Source organism: Dama dama, chromosome 13 (genome assembly GCF_033118175.1).
Source record: "Dama dama isolate Ldn47 chromosome 13, ASM3311817v1, whole genome shotgun sequence".
Classification (NCBI taxonomy): Eukaryota; Metazoa; Chordata; class Mammalia; order Artiodactyla; family Cervidae; genus Dama; species Dama dama.
This window is the reverse complement of record NC_083693.1, coordinates 51274619-51280257: the sequence shown is the minus strand read 5'-3', so window position 1 is coordinate 51280257 and position 5639 is coordinate 51274619.

Below are 5639 nucleotides of genomic sequence, written 5' to 3'. Positions count from 1 at the left end.
ATTTGTAGCCAAGTTGGACAAAAGCTATGGGTAACCTGGGGACCTAGTACTTGTGATTGGCATCTGAAGTGAGGGACAGCATTATGGGACAGAGTCCTTAACCTGTGGGATGTCACACTATCTCCAAGTAGTTTGTGTCAGAAGTGAAATTAGTTGTAGGGCATCCAGCTGGTGTCATAGGAAGTTGCTTGATGTGGGGATAAATCCCACACATCTGGTGACCAGACATGTCAGAAGTGAAGATAAAAAAGAAACACAGAGGAGGAGAACTGTCGGTTTTTCCAAAATAGAACCCTAAACTAGAAATTTCCCCCAAACCCTGTCAACAACATAATGGATAAATAAACCAAGGCATATACAAAGACAGAATGAGAATAAAAGAACTACAACTACATACAATGTGACTACATCTCACCCACAAAAGACTAAACAAGAGAAGCCAGCCACAAAACATCACATAGTGTTTCCATTTATACTAAGTTCCAAAGCAGGCAAAATTATTCCATGCTATGCCAGCAAATTTGGAAAACTCAGCAGTGGCCACGGGACTGAAAAAGGTCAGTTTTCATTCCAGTCCCTAAGAAAGGCAATCCCAAAGAATGCTCAAACTACCGCACAATTGCACTCATTTCACATGCTAGTAAAGTAATGCTCAAAATTCTCCAAGCCAGGCTTCAGCAATACGTGAACCGTGAACTTCCAGATGTTCAAGCTGGTTTTAGAAAAGGCAGAGGAACAAGACATCAAATTGCCAATATCCACTGGATCATCAAAAAAGCAAGAGAGTTCCAGAAAAACATCTATTTCTGCTTTATTGACTACACCAAAGCCTCTGACTATGTGGATCACAATAAACTGTGGAAAATTCTGAAAGAGATGGGAATACCAGACCACCTGACCTGCCTCTTGAGGAACCTGTATGCAGGTCAGGAAGCAACAGTTAGAACTGGACAGGGGACAACAGACTGGTTCCAAATAGGAAAAGGAGTACGTCAAGGATGTATATTGTCACCCTGCTTATTTACTTATATGCAGAGTACATCATGAGAAATGCTGGGCTGGAAGAAGCACAAGCTGGAATCAAGATTGCCGGGAGAAATATCAATAACCCCAGATATGCAGATGACAACACACTTATAGCAGAAAGTGAAGAGGAACTAAAAAGCCTCTTGAAGAAAGTGAAAGAGGAGAGTGAAAAAGTTGGCTTAAAGCTTAACATTCAGAAAACTAAGATCATGGCATCTGGTCCCATCACCTCATGGGAAATAGATGGGGAGACAGTGGAAACAGTGAGAGACTTTATTTTGGGGGGCTCCAAAATCACTGAAGATAGTGATTGCAGCCATGAAATTAAAAGACGCTTACTCCTCGGAAGGAAAGTTATGACCAATCTAGATAGCATATTTAAAAGCAGAGATATTACTTTGCCAACAAAGGTCTGTCTGGTCAAGGCTATGGTTTTTCCACTGGTCATGTATGGATGTGAGAGTTGGACTGTGAAGAAAGCTGAGCACCGAAAAATTGATGCTTTTGAACTGTGGTGTTGGAGAAGACTCCTGAGAGTCCCTTGGACTGCAAGGAGATCCAACCAGTCCATCCTAAAGGAGATCAGTCCTGGGTATTCATTGGAAGGACTGATGCTGAAGCTGAAACTCCAGTACTTTGGCCACCTCATGCGAAGAGTTGACTCATTGAAAAAGACCCCAATGCTGGGAGGGATTGGGGGCAGGAGGAGAAGGGGATGACAGAGGATGAGATGGCTGCTTGGCATCACCGACTCGATGGACATGAGTTTGAGTAAACTCTGAGAGTTGGTGTTGGACAGGGAGGCCTGGCGTGCTGTGATTCATGGGGTCGCAAAGAGTCGGATACGACTGAGCAACTGAACTGAACTGAACTGATTAGAAGATAGGAAAGGGTTACCCTCAAGGTAGAAGATGAATAATTTTAGGAATGCCGATAATATTCAATCCCTTGATCTGGGTGCCAATTATACAAGTATAGTTTTTCAAAACTTGAAGGAGTTCTATGCCTACAGTTTTTGCATGTATACTCTACATCAATAAAAGTTTTACAGCTCTTCTTAGTACCTAACAACGATTAGCATCCTCTAAATGTAAACATTTCTTGCTATACCTATGTATTTATTTACCTTCTAAATATCCATCTACGTTTTTATAGCAGCGTGTCTTTCTGACTAGGTCACTGCTTTCTCTACTATAGTTGGCTTGTGATGTGGAAGAGCATCTGGGTTTTTCCCCACTGGCTGTGACTGGCAGTGTTTCCCAGTGCACAAGAGCCCAACTCCATACAGTATTTCCAGTGAAGTATTTGAAAATGCTCTGCTCAGGGCCCTGCATGTGAAACATGCTGAATAAATACCAGCTAAGGGGACATGAAATATTTGTCCCTGAACAGAAAATTATAAAAACCATAGTCAACTAGGTTCTTGAATGAATCAGCAAGTAAATAATTTTCATAGAAAAGAGATTTGAAAACATCATATAAAAATATATCATGGTCTGATCCCCTTTATGCTGTATTTTATTTTCATCATGATGTAGTACACCATAGAACATTAATGTTGATTCTCTCTAAATGATGCTTTCTAATTATTGTAATCTGGTAAAAGTATGTCATATTGAGTAGATAACCACACCAAAATAACACATAGTTTTATCAATTAAAACATTATGGCAGGAAAACCAATATTAAAAGCTAGATAATTAAAAATTTTAATAGCATCATAGGTTTAAATCCATGGAAATTAGGGGGGAAAGGTTGAGAAATCTGTGACAGTTTCAAGTACTGGATATTTGTGATGATACCAAAAAAATTAAGCTTTTTAATTGAAAGTTTTTGAGATACTTAGTATTTTTTTTTCAACTGTGGTTTGTGTAAAATTAGAGAACTGAGATTGGAACTATTGTTTGTCAAGCTTGAAAGAATGCTTAAAATATGTTAAGTAAATTAAACTTTGTGGATTGAATATAATAGCACCTAAATCTTCTAATTTTCTAGCCCATTTTCTTGTCCAAGCTAAAATTAAAAGAATTTAGGTTTTAAATCTCCTATGATTTCTTTCTTTATACTGCTTATATTTATAAACCATCTCAAGGTGAGCGGACCCTCTTTCAAAGCATCATTTTAAGTTTCTTGCAGGAGATAATGTAAATACTGCATTCAAGATCATCCAGCAATCCTACCCCTGGGCATATATCCAGAAGAGACAAAATCTCTAATTTGAAAAGGTACATGCACCCCAGTGTTCACAGCAGCATTATTTGCAATAGCCAAACCATGGAAGCAATCTAAACATCCATCCACAGATGGAGGGATAAAGAGGATGTGACATATACACAATGGGATACTACTTGGTCATCAAAAATAATGAAATAATGCCATTTTCAGCAACACAGATGGACCTAGACATTATCATACTAAGTGAAGTCAGAGAGAGAAACAGAAATATCATATGATATCACTTATGTGTGGAATCTAAAATATACAAATAAACTTACTAGCGAAACAGAAACAGACTCACGGACAGAAAACAAATGTACCATTAGCAAAGGGGAAAGGGAGGGAGGATTAAATTAGGAGCTTGGAATTAACAGATATAAACTACTATACATAAAATAGATAATAAAAATCTCCTGTATAGCACAGAGAACTATATTCAATATATTTTAATAACTTATAATCTTAAAAAGAATATATATATATATATAGCTGAATCACTTTGCTGTACACTTGAAACACTAGAAATCAACTGTACTTCAATGTTTAAAATTACAGTATTAATAAAAAGAAGAGTGGACAATTAATGCTGGCAGAATAGCCCATTGAGATGTTAAACCAGGAAAAGAAATGTGAAGACTTGTTTACCTGAAAGAGGTTTCGATATGATCACTTCATCTTAGCCATGGGCTTTCCTTTTAAATGTGTACCATACACATGCTGCAAGAAACACTCTGTTATTTAGCTGGGCCGGCAGGGCACGGGGGAAGGAACTTTTAGCCACTTGGATCTATATGGCCCCGGACGTGGCTCTGTGGCTAAACTGGAAGAAACCCTTTTGTCACCTGCTTCTGCAGGCTTCTAATTTCTGATTTGATGAGGACGTTACAATGCTCCCCCTGCACCCTCCCATGCCTCTTCCTCTCCCTCTCCTTCTTCTCCTATCCTTTCTTTTTGCTCACCCCAGTCAGGGGCCTTAAGGAGTATTTCATTTCAAGCCTTTACTTCACAACAGCTTCACTGAAGCGGGATTCTCACAATAAATAACACCCATCACCAGCCCCCTACTATTGTCCAATTAAAAGAAGAAATAAGATTAATGTAAAAAAATTATAGCTTTTAGAAAAAAAGACCACCGCTGATTTTCAGCTTTAGAAAAAACATGGAGGGAATGCAGGTCTTAGTGAATAGCAAACTGCAGTGTTCAAGAAAAAGCTGAATAGCAGTTTAAGCTGCAAGTTCACTAACCACCAGTACCAGAAAGTAATGGCAAAATAAAGGTTAAAAAGGAAGGTGACAGATACGCTGATTAAAAACTATCTTAAAAATGAGCTTCCTTTGAACATTAAATGGAAAAATCCAGAGTTTGGATTGCCAACTGTTTACAAAGGAAAGATTATTCAGAAGAACTACGTGACTTAAACAATAACATCTTTCAGATTCTTCTGGGAAGATTGGTAGATAATATGAAATTTAAACTAACATTTGGACTTTGTCCACTTTGTGCACAGGGAAGACATTTTTGGCATGCTATTTAAAATATTTTCATATCAGTTTATCATTCCAAAGTATAGTGGAAACACACACATCTGCAGTTGCACTCTGTGGTATAAAGAAAAAAAAAATGGAAAAGGCTGAGGCCACTTTACCTTATATAGAAATAAATCACAATTCCCTGTATCCATTTTGTACTTATTTCTACCCGTTAATGTATGTAAGATACAATTTTAAGAAATTCTTTGCAAGAGCAAAATCATCTTGAAACTTGAGCAAGTTACTTAAGCTCTGCTATGCTTTGGTTTCCCAATCTAAACCACAGAGATGACAGTAGAGCCCATTTACCCAAGTTATGGAGAGCATTGAAAAGCTCCTAAATAGGGACTTCCCTGGTGGCCCAGTGGTAAAGAATCCACCTTGCAAATGCAGAGGACACAGGTTCAACCCCTGCTGGGGGAACGAGGATCCCATCTGCCAAGGAATAGCTAAGCCTGTGTGCTGCAACTGCTGAGCCCACACGCCACAATTGGAGACGGTCTCTACGATTTATTGGAAGATCCTGCATGATGCAAAGTAGCCAAATAAAAAGTAATAACTACTAAATAGCTAAAACTTCTTAGGGCAGTGTATGTATGTGTTGGTGTGTATGTGTACGTGTGTGCGCATGGGCATGTGCTCGGTCATGATTGAATCTTGTGACCCCACGGACTGTAGCCCACCAGGCTCCTCTGTCCATGGGATTTCCCAGGTGAAAATACTGGAGCGGGTTGCTATTTCTTACTCCAGGGGATCTTCCTGATCCACAGGTCAGACCCACGGCTCTTGAGTCTCCTGCATTGACTGGTGGATTCATTACCACTGTGCCACCCGGGAAGCTCATGTAAATAGATAGCACCAAAAAT